The following is a 12,624-nucleotide window of genomic DNA, read 5'->3' on the forward strand; positions in this document are numbered from 1 at the left end:
TAAAAGGAATCATATCTTTTGCTAACAATTAATTTAGTTTTGGTTTCTGGAATGTCTGCAAATAGCTATAAAATTGATCATTGCTACCAATAATATTATAATATTAACATCTGAAGTAAACATATATTACAAGTGAAGTTATATTCAGATATATATATATATATATATATATAAAACAAGATCTTAGTTGGGAAAATACCAAATTTTCTATCTTCCACAATTTCACTACCCAGAAAACATTTTGGGGTGTCAATCTTTTGAAGGTAAATAGTGAGAATTATTAGGAAAATATCACTGTTAGCCATTACCAGTAGTTAAACTTTTTGAGGAAAAATTGAAAACAATGTGGAATCTATAATGTGATTTAGTGTGGTTTATAAAAGTAAATTATTTCATTTAATTTAATGCAACAAACATTTGTATAAAAGACAATGTGCTCAGAACAAGAGGAGAAGATAAAACATCATATTTATATGCAAGAAATGTACAGTCAAGTGGGGAAAAATAGGTATAAAATAGTTTAACATAATATGTTGAGTGAAATAAGATTAATGTTTAAAGAGCACAATTCCATTCCTGGATTTTTGAATAAATTTCCTTAACATCTGCCCCATTGTCTGACTAATAACTAAATTGTCTTTTCTCTTTTAAAACATGGTTTTCCTTTCATCATATTTTCACAACATTTGTGTATTCATCAAAGGGATTTCTTTCTACAAAATGTGTCCCATTCGTCCATTGAGGTATCCTACTACTAATTCTCATTCCAGCAACCATGCTGTTCAAATGACTGTGACTGATTATGAGACTTAATTAACTTGTCAACAGAAAGATAGTAATTTTCAATCCATTTTCACTTTTCCATATGGCCAAAAAGGAAAAGCCTTTCTCCAGCGTACACTTACACATACATGTGCTACGTCACAAAATGATGGTAAATTACCCAAACTTATACCCTGGAACTTAGAATGAGGGCTATAAATAAATAATAAGCATCACAGTTTTCTTTTCTTTTGTATGGATTTTCATCATGTTGGTATTTGGTAACGAGAATATGTAGAAGTATGCTGGAGAGGGTGTGGAGAAAAGGGAACCCTCTTGCACTGCTGGTGGGAATGTAAATTGATGCAGCCACTGTGGAGAACAGTATGGAGGTTCCTTAAAAAACTAAAAATAGAACTACCATATGACCCAGCAATCCCACTACTGGGCATAGACCCTGAGAAAACCATAATTCACAAAGACACATGGACCACAATGTTCATTGCAGCACTATTTACAATAGCCAGGACATGGAAGCAACCTAAGTGTCCATTGACAGATGAATGGATAAAGAAGATGTGGCACATATATAGAATGGAATATTACTCAGCCATAAAAAGAAACGAAACTAAGTTATTTGTAGTGAGGTGGATGGACCTAGAGTCTGTCATACAGAGTGAAGTAAGTCAGAAAGAGAAAAACAAATACTGTATGCTAAAACATATATACAGAATCTAAAAATAAATGGTTCTGAAGAACCTAGGGGCAGGACAGGAATAAAGACGCAGACATAGAGAATGGACTTGAGGACACGGGGAGGGAGCAGGGTAAGCTGGGACGAAGTGAGAAAGCAGCATTAACATATATACACTACCAAATGTAAAATAGATAGCTAGTGGGAAGCAGCTGCATCGCACAGGGAGATGAGCTTCCTGCTTTGTGACCACCTAGAGGGGTGGGATAGGGAGGGTGGGAGGGAGACACAAGAGGGAGGGGATATGGGGATATATGTATACATATAGCTGATTCACTTGGTTATACAGCAGAAACTAACACAACATTGTAAAGCAATTATACTCCAATAAAGATGTTACAAAAAAAAAAGAATATGTAGAAGTAAATGTTATTGCTATTAACCAATAAACAGATGCCTATGCAGTGTATGAGCCATTTCCCTCCCGATTCCTAAGAAAGCTCCAATTCTGTTTAGGCATCAAGTGGGTAGCATGTATCTTATATGCCACAGGAAAAGCTGGCCACACTCCCAGGATGATTGGTTAAAGAGTTACGCCACCTTCTTGGCCAGTGTTAGTTTCAGAAAAGGGCATTTAATGTGATTTAGAACATTGAGATACAAAGGAGAGTTTTGCTGCGGAGTTCTGGGAAAGCTCTTCTATAATCTTTTGAATTTTTTTTCAGAAGCAGCTCTCCCTTGTCTTTTTCTCTGGTCGTTTTGAGATATGAGGCCTGGGTTTGAGTAAGCCATCTTGCTCCTAATATGCAAATGTGCCAACCATTCATTGGTAGAAAACAGAGCCAGGAGAATCTCTGAGAAAGGTATTACAACTAATAGATAACTCTAAAGACTGCTAATGTGTTATGAGGTGACACATTTAATAATGTTTAAAATAGACTGGCTTGGACTTCTGTTGTTGTTTTTTATTTTATTTATTTATTTATTTTTGGCTGCGTTGGGTCTTCGTTGCTGTGCACGGGCTTTCTGTGTGCGGGCATCTCATTGCGGTGGCTTCTCTTGTTGTGGAGCACAGGCTCTAGGTGCACGGGCTTCAGTAATTGTGGCACGTGGGCTCAGTAGTTGTGGCTTGCAGGCTCTAGAGTACAGGCTCAGTAGTTGTGGCGCACGGGCTTAGTTGCTCCGTGGCATGTGGGATCTTCCCGGACCTGGGCTCGAACCCGTGTCCCCTGCATTGGCAGGCGGATTCTTAACCACTGCGCCACGAGGGAAGCCCTGGACTTTTGTTGTTTGATGCAGCTCCATTAATTCATTTATTCACAAATGTTTATTGAGAAATTACTATGAGCTAGGAAATATTCTAAGTGTTGGGTGATACAAGTAGTGAAAAACAAAACAAAAATTTCTGGCTTCATTGAAATCATATTCTTCAAGAGTGTAATGTAATCATTCTACCTGCTGGAAATGTATAAGAGTGATTTTGGAAATTTTTCATGATTTGAAGTAAGTCCACAAGGCATAGATGAACTCTAAAGTGTAAATCTTTGTTATATTATATGTGAAAAGGAAGACTATTACATGGTTGTAGCAGAAGCTGTTGTGGACTTCTCAAGTTCCCATGCATGTCTATAGACTCCTGTGTCTATTCTATGGGTGGTGGAATCCAAAAATGCCATGGAGGGGAGTGAATGCCCCCAGATCTCCAACCAGTGAGGGATGGGAATTGGTGAATATCCCTCAGTGGAAAAATTCCAAGGTTTATTCTCCCACAGCTGTAACCTCCTCATGAATGTATCCTTTAGAGCCCTTCCTCCCCTCCTTTTGGTTTTACTTTCCTATTCCATCACCCTGTTTCCTGAGATCACATCCCAAATAAACCACATGCACAGAAATCCTTACCAAAGATTCCACACTGGGGGAACCCAAACTAAGACAATGGTAAATACAACTATCTCCATGCTACTTCTTGAAGTTTGGGCATTAGCTGTCTCCACTGAATACCAAAATACCAGCATAAAATCAAGACAACAATCATGACACCTTATCTGTCTGGCACCAAATATCAACGATGACTACAGAGGACCACTGTGTTGTTTAGACACATCTTCTCTAATTCTAAGCAATGGTGTGCTATATCCTTTGCACACCTGTGTCTGAATTCTTTCTTAAAGCATCTTCTGCCTTCCAAATGAGTTTCCGAGTTTCTTTTTATGAAGTGAATTTATCTTATTCCATTGAGCTTTTCCTACTCGTAAACAGCCAATAAAGCTTTTACTATCCTGGGCTTCAAAAATATGGTTCTGAATCTATTTTTTCTTCTCCTCCTTATTTTCTCTGGTCTTCACATTCCTTTTTGTTGGATTGAATTTATATTCGATTTGGCTTCTTCTTCTACTGCCCTTCTTTCTTCCTTCCTCTTTTCCTCCCTCTTTCCTTTCTTTCTTTCTTTTCTTTCTTTCTTTCTTTCATTCTTTCTTTCTGCCTTTTTTCTTTCCTTCATTCATTCTTTTATTTCATTGTTTTATTTTTTCATCCTTTTTTTTTTCATTTTCATCCAATATCCTGGGCCTTATATAAATATCCACAGTACTCATTAGGCCTGTTCTATTACCTATGACTAATTATTCTTATTATACATCTTTGCCCAAGTTATGTAGCATAGAGTAGGGACCACAGAGAAGCCTGCCAATCACAGGGAGCACAGTGGGTAATATGTAATGATGATTACATGACTATCATTTCCATCATTTATATATGTAGCTGCACTAAATATCAAAATAGCAGCCAAATGCCAGAAAAAAACTTTTGAAATCAACTTTCCTGTGGGGATAAAAGTTTTTTGGGGTTTTGTTTTGTTTTGTTTTGTTTTTAATCAGAAGACAGAAGTCAAAGCTATTTATATAGCTGCTTAAGATTCTTTGCAGGTTTTTTGTGCAGTTTTATTAAGATCCTGGTCATATAAATACACGTATTTTCCTTCCCTGTATTGTATGGTCCATGAAGTTTTTAAAGTACGCCAACCACTTTTGATTTTCTATATTTCATTCTTCTTCTCTTTTTTCACACTAGGATGGAGATGACATAACTCACTGAAAATATTCACTAAATTCAGCTTTTTTCAGTCTGAAACACTGATATTCTTTCCAGTTCTTTAAGCAAATTGAACACCATACAAACCTTAAAGTAGTTGTAAAGTTGAGTGGAATGTACACAGAGTAGGTTATATACTAAATTGAGAATAATTCTAGGATGTATGTGTGTGTGTGTGTGTGTGTGTGAGAGAGAGAGAGAGAGAGAGAGAGAGAGAGAGACAGCATGTTTCCATGAATGATTCCAGGCATGTGTGACAGAAAGAGAACACGAAGTGAGGAAGAACATTACAGCCAAACTTTCCTACTGTTTGGATTAAATTAGTGTATATTAAGAAGTAGTACTTCTTCCAATTATTCAAGCCAATCCTAGGTAAACTCTGTATATCATTGATTTTGACCAAATGGGGAACACCATCCTTACTTTTCTTAACTATTAATCTCTGCTGTTTCCATAAAAGGGGCAAAGATGAAAGGCTTGAAAAGCTTCTAATTTCAATTTCACGATTTTAATAAGTTATTGGGCTGGCTCCCAGAATCAAGGTATTACTTATAAAACTCATACAAGTATCTATGTCTCCCAAATGTGCTTTACCTCCATGCAAACAAAAACCTAAAAGCCCAGGCCTTAGTGACTTTGGTAAGTTGGTCATATTCCTGGTTGGTATTTTAATGAAGTACATGGCCTGATCTAAGAAGAAACCGACCCTAATATTAAAAAAATGTTAATGGTGGTTGATCTTAAGCTTTATGATTCATGAGGCCCAGGGCCTTCAGATGGTATCTGGAATTCAGCAAGTGACGCTCACCTGCATGCTACTTGGTCTTTCATCTTAACTACATGCTTCAGAAACTGAGAAGTAAATAGGCTTGTTATCTACAGCCCTTGAAGTTCATAGACATGTATAAACCTGGATAACTTCTACCAATTCTGATTAGTCTCCTCCCTTGGACTATCAATTTGGATACCATGTGAGGAAGCCACTAGCTCCACTTACATGTATTACTCTGAAGCATAAACAACTTCAAAACAACTCCAGTTAATCCTGGCCTTGTCTGTGGCTATGCAAACAAGATTCTTTCACCAAGCCAGAGTCTTGACTCTAACCTGGAGACCTCAAGGGACTGACCATCATACTTGGTGTCTTTCAGTCAGGCCCACCTAACCAGGCACTGTGGAGCAAGCTATATAGGTGAGTCTTGTTTACTCCAGCTCAATTTGTAGGAAATTGTCTTTATACCATCTAGTTGTTTCCATCCTTATCTTTTTTTCTTCTTATTGTGGTCTGACCTTCAAAGCAATCACATGATACATATTTCTCCTTGAAATCCCATATTCTGTGATGGTATAACTGGCTGAGATACAGGTCTAGCTTAACATACTACCTGTCAGGGGCATCAGACAAGTTACTATATAACACCAGATGGAAGTATACAAAAGTAACAGTCTAGTTTTAGTGCAAGAAATAAAAAGCCCCCTCCCCTTAATGCATGCCCCCAAATCTCAAAGAATAATGGGAACATCACTGTATAAATGGATGCTGTTTAATGTCCAGTGCGCAGTTCTTACATATTTTATCAATGAAGAAAAATGACAGCAGTGAAACCACCAAAGAGAAATTTAATTTGCTTGAACATCAGAGCAGGCTTTAAAAAGCAGGATGAAAGTTTTCAAAAGCTATTGCTATTTCTCAGCTTCCCATATTACAGTGGAAAAATTGCTGGCAAATACCATGTCAAAAGGTCATTCAACTTTTTAGAAGATGCTTGTTTGAAAATTCTTATTTCTCTCCATCTCTGTGGATTCGTTAATCTTAAATCTTTTTGTGTCTGCAATGAATTTTAGTATAAAGGGATGGCTTTCTGGATGAAATAAGTCAAATATATTCAGAAAGAACCATTGAAATACCAAGGTTTTTCTTTCTTGTTTCTCTTGCTTTTGATAATATAAATAGAACAACTAATGTTTATAATAAGTCCAGATACCTTCAACTGTTAACCAATACCTCACTGAAAACATAAGTGTGCTATTATGAAATACAGATGTCCAAATATCTGATATACATTTAATCAAAATCATTAATACCTTTCAAATGGCAAATAATTTTTAGACTTCCCTCACAACCAGTTGTTCATGTTACTACCTCATAAACGTACTATATTACATTTAGTCCCATTGAGACTCTATCAATTCTGAACCAATATACATTGGAAATTTTGTGATTTTATGATTTTATCTCATTATATCCTATACAATTACATTTTTCCGACTCCAAAGTTATTTAAGTGAATCATACCATTGATTGCTATGAAATAATCAAACTAGTTAGATAAGCATCTGGAATTGTGATTCACAGTGTGCTCCTAGCACAGAAACGTTCTTTGTATAATGCAACTCTCAACTAATTGATGTGGTCAATATCATTTGTTTAATTCAATAAAATGACTGTTATCTCTCTTCTTACATGATGCTGTATAATCAGTTGTTCTGATATGTTCACTTTTATCCAGTTGCTTTAGATATACATAAACACAGCTAGAGATTTTATTTTGATACATTATCAATTTGCTAATATTTTGCTGTAATAATCACTATTACCTCATTTATCTCACATGAATAATCCTTTAAAACTGTATAATATTTGGATGTAATAAAAATATAACTTTTGAAATGGTTTTGAATAATGACCTAAAATTAGCTGGAACTACATTATTTGAATGCAACCAGACTGAAATTAATCACCAGCAATTTTAGCTGTAAATAAGTCCAAGTGCTGAAAGAAGTTTTATAAAACTCATCATTTGACTTGGTCTTTATACCTATCTATACTTTTTGACTTCCAGCATACTCTCATGAGTCTTGGTCCCAAAGCACACTAATGATATTTTTTCTTGCTAATGTTCATATTTCTTATTGGTACTTCTTATCCCTTCCTCATAGCATATAGGCTTATGATGCTTGGACTCAGTCTGTGATTTTTGACACTGTGCAGTAGTTTTCCCATCCTTGAAATCCTCTCCTCTCTTGACATCTGAATAACACACTTATTTTCCTTCTACCTTAGACCACTCCTTTTCATTCTTCTTTATTGTTGCTCTATTAGTTATCTATTGCTGCATAATAATATTATCACAAACTTAGCGAGTTAAAACAACACACAGTTATTATCTCACTGTGTCTGTGGGTCATGAGTCTGAGAACAGCTTAGCTGGGTCCTCTGCTTCAGGGTATCAAAATGCTGGAATCAAGGGGGTTCCGGGTCTGTTGTCTCATATGAGACTTGACTGGAGAAAAATTTGCTCCAAGCTCATGTGGTTGTTGGCAGAATTCAGTTCCTTACAGTGTGGGGAATCGATGCCTATTTTTTGCTGGCTGGAGGCTGCCCTCAACTTAGGCCACATAGTCCTCCCTAACACAAACACTCCTTCAAAACCAGGCAGGGAGAGAGTCTCTTAGCAAATGAGGCATTCCCATTCTATGTAACAATCTCATGTAATGTAATCACATAAATTCAGTCACTTTTGGTCAGAAGCCAGCCACAGGTCCTGCCCACCCATACTCAAGAGGAGAGTATGGACATGGACACACAAGGACATGAATACCAGGAGACAGGGATGATAGGAGCCACTTTAAAGATTGTCTACCAGAGTGTCCACTTCTTCAGCTGTCTCCTGTTCCCCAAGACTTTGTTTTGACCTTCACTTTTTACAGCCAACATCACACTAAAAAGTCAATTGCCTATTGGATATCCCATGGATACTTCAGACCAAATGTATCCACAATCAAATCCATCATTTTTGACTTTTTCTCCTCCCGCAAGCCTGTTCTGTAATTTTTTTTAACATCTTTATTGGAGTATAATTGCTTTACAATGGTGTGTTAGTTTCTGCTTTATAACAAAGTGAATCAGCTATACATATACATATATCCCCCTATCTCCTCCCTCTTGCATCTCCCTCCCATCCTCCCTATCCCACCCCTCTATGTGGTCACAAAGCACCGAGCTGATCTCCCTGTGCTATGCAGCTGCTTCCCACTAGCTATCTATTTTACATTTGGTAGTGTATATATGTCCATGCCACTCTCTCACTTCTGTTTGTCTTAATTATCTTAGCGAACAGCATCAATAGCTACTCAGCTAAATGAAACTGGAGTCATCTTTGTCTCTTTTCTCTATATCTAACATCTTTTTGCTACTGCTACTGTCTTCCATGGAATTCTTCGATATTTCCCTCATATGAAATCATTACTGCATGCAGATGGTATGATTGTGTATTTAGAATATACAAAACAATCAACTCCAAAATACTGCAAAAAAAATAAGTGAATTCATTAATGCGGGTGAATAATATATTTACAGGAAGACACCAACAGATTTTCCATACGCTGACAATAAACAGGAGATACAGTGGAAGAATAAACCCCACATACAATGACAACAAAAATCAAAACTAAATTTAAGTACAATGTAAGACATAAAGAGAAATATAAAACACTACTGAAGGACAAAATAAGCCCTGAACAAAAGAAAGCCTGTGTTCTTAGTTAAGAAAAATATACATAAAAATGTATCAATTTTTCTCTAGGTAAGTTAAAACTTTCCCACAATCCAAATTAAACATATTAAAATGTTTTTGTTGAAAACTTGATCTCTAAGTTAATTCATTAAAATAAATTTTTATATAGCCAGGAAAAGATGAAAAATAAAAGCAATGAGGAAGTAAATTAAAACAACTAAATAATGACAGTGGTGTGGTACAGGCCCAGATAATTTCATTTAATATATGATAAAGTTTGAATTTTTGATCACTGAGAAAATTATTGACTATTAAGTAAATGGAGACTATGCACCTAGATCCATACATGAAAAAAAGTTCATATTTCATATCATGTATAAGAATTATTTTCAAATGGATCAAAAGCCTAAATATAAGGAATAAAGCTATAATAGTACTATAATAAACACTGGAGCATCTCTGTAGAGGCTTGGAATAGGGAAGGCTTTCCTAACTATGACCATGCTTTAAAGGAAATGCTTTAAAGGAATGTTGTCTGTTTTAAAGGAAAGATTGATCATTGAAGCAAAAATTATTTAAAAAAATAAACATGATACAGACACTGTAGGCAAAGCCAAAAGACAACTGACAAGTACAAATGAAAACAATACTGATATACCATTTTTTGCCTGAACAGATTGGCAAAAATCCAAAATTTGATACCAAACTCTGTTAACGAGACTAGCTGTGTGAAACACATCCTTACACACTGTGAGTAGAGTGTATATTGGAATAGAACTAATGTAGGGTACCTGGCAATATTTATAATAGTCCCAAGTAGTTTTCAGGATAATGCCCCAACCCCTTATATTAGTACACAAAGCATGGCAGGATGCGGGCTTAGTTTACCTCACTTGTATCATGTCCCTTCACTTCCTTTAACAGAAATTCTCATCTCATCCTTTTATGTCTTTAAAGGTACTATTACATCTGGAGGGAAATTCCTTCTTCAAATTTCTTACTTTTTCTTATCTAAATCCTATTCACCCTTCATATTTCTAGTCAAAAGATATTTTATCTAGGAAGCCTGCTTTGATGCCCTCTCCCAGATCCCACTCTGGTTCCCTCTATGATTATTCTCTCTCTGTAATCTTCCACAACACATTGTGTATATCTCCATCAAAGAATTTACTAGACTCTTCTGTAAATACTGAGTTTTGTATTCCTAACCCCTAGCACACTATGTGACATAAAGTGGAAAGTCAGTGCAAGCTTAATTCGTAAACTAATAAACATTATTTTTGACTCCCAAATGGCCCACATTGCCACATAATACTTTAAAACATCCATATTATCAACACAAACTTTTGAGCAGCATCTTAAAAAACAATTCACCTTCTCAAGTTCTTTCAGCAATGGCTATGCAGTCAAATTATAGGCGTGATTTTCTATTACTTCAAGGAATAACCCTACAAATATCTGACACTAGCATTTAAATTAAAAAGTTGATCAGCCAAAGAACAGGAATAAGACTGTAGTCAGACAAAATCAGATTTATTGACTCATTCAGTGAGGAAGGACAATCCAGAGGAATGTCCTTCCAGAGGATGGAAGCAACATTTTTAAGGGTTGGCTTCCTGCTGAAGGATTATGAGGGGATCAGTTCTGGACTGGATACTGTTTCCGATGCAGGACTAGGAGAAGGGGGAATTAACTAGGGATGTGACGCTGTCATAAAGGAGCAACACCTGAGCAATGGGGCATTCCCAGTAATAGATGGGAATAGCAAAGTGAATCTGGGCCATCATGGATAAGGAATCACTCAAAGAGGGAGCTGCTACATTTTACAGCTACTGTGTGATCTTGGGAGAAACCATGATTCCTATGAACTTTGCACCTGGCTTTGCCTGCATCTATCCTCCTAGGCTAATTTACTACAGAACTTTTTTTTTTCAGTCTGATATGGTTTTTACTCTTTCTGCACTGGACATGTTTCTACTCGTTAAAGAGTCCTGACAGATTAGAATGATAGGAATATCATATAGGCTTTGGAGTTTTAAGCATAACTCTTTCATTTCCTAGTTTGGGGACTTACAAAAGTCAGTTAAAATTTCCATACCCCAGTTACCTCAAATGCAAAATTTGACATTAATATTTGCCTTCAGAGATTTATTACTTGAGGATTAAATAATCTAAAAATTTATATACATATTATACTACCTCAACAGTTATTAAATATATCATAACCATTATTATTATTATAATACTTCAAAATAGCTAACAGTGAAAATAAGATTGTAATTGGACTCACTGTTGTTTTCCAAACACAGTTGTTTTTTTTTTTTCTATTAGAGTCAAAGAAACTCTGTCACTGAATTTGAAGGGGTAAAAGATTTGTTGGGATCAGCAACCAAGTAGAATATAACTTGGAAGTTCAGAACAAAAAGTTCAAATTCAGTCTATGAGATGGCTGGAAGATACAGAGCAATGTGCACTCTGGGAGAAGTTTCAAATGCCATCCCAGCTTGCGTGAGTGATGTGACTATTATATTTTTGTCAAATTTGGCACTATCCATCTGTCTCATATCAGAGCATTATCTGAAAAGAATAGGCTTTTCCAAAGTGTCAAGTTGTCAAAATGTTTCAATCTCCTTAACAGAACTGTTGTATTTAGCTCCATGGTACATCTGTATCTTTGAAATAAGGCTCTGTGTGTGTGCGCGCGTGTGTGTGTGTGTGTGTGAACATTTATAATGAAAGGAGAAAGAGGAGAACGTGTTCAAAGAAAATAATAATAACCCCAACTATCCCCAGCTTTGATTATACTTTGTAACTTTCTCTCTGAATATGTCACATTTTTGTCTCTAAGTTGATGAAATAAAATAATCATTTCCCAATTCAGAAGCCTAGGCTTCAGCCAGTCCACAGTTCTTGTTCACTGTTAGCTCTCTCTTAACATACTCCATACCTTTTCAAAAAATAAGATACATAATAGGAGAACACAAAATTCCCCAGAAAATGTAATGACCTTTTGGCTCCAAGCCCACTTTTAAGATTTTTACCAGGTCCTGATTCCCTTAAATTGATGAAATTCATGATGTGAAGTATGACTGATTCACCTCTCACCCTAAAGGAATTTTCTTCTTCAGCGCTAACTTTGTTTTATCTAGACTGAAGCTTCCATTCAGCCTTCTTTCTGTTCTGTTATAGTCAAACCACTACTGAACCTATTTGTTAGTAGTGATAAGAGAATGATAGACTATTTTATCAGTTAAAAAGCCTGATCAGTGACCTGTGAAATGTTATCACAATTAATGGTATAAATCTATTTGCTTTAAAAATCCTACTCCAGAAGAAATTCAAAGGTCATCAGGGCTCAATTTAAATAGCTGTTTTGTAGTTTAATTAAGACTTTATATAATGTGACACATCAATGATTTAGGGTTATTTTAGCAGACAATCAAAAAATTGTCTCTCTGAATTCTGCACTGATTTCAGTAGAATTGGGCCAACCTTTCTACATATATAGCCCATATGGTAGTGGGATAAAAAAGTTAAATTGAAAAATCCCTATCTACCAGG

This window comes from Balaenoptera borealis, assembly GCF_965194805.1.
Source record: "Balaenoptera borealis genome assembly, chromosome: X".
In the NCBI taxonomy this organism is placed as follows: domain Eukaryota; kingdom Metazoa; phylum Chordata; class Mammalia; order Artiodactyla; family Balaenopteridae; genus Balaenoptera; species Balaenoptera borealis.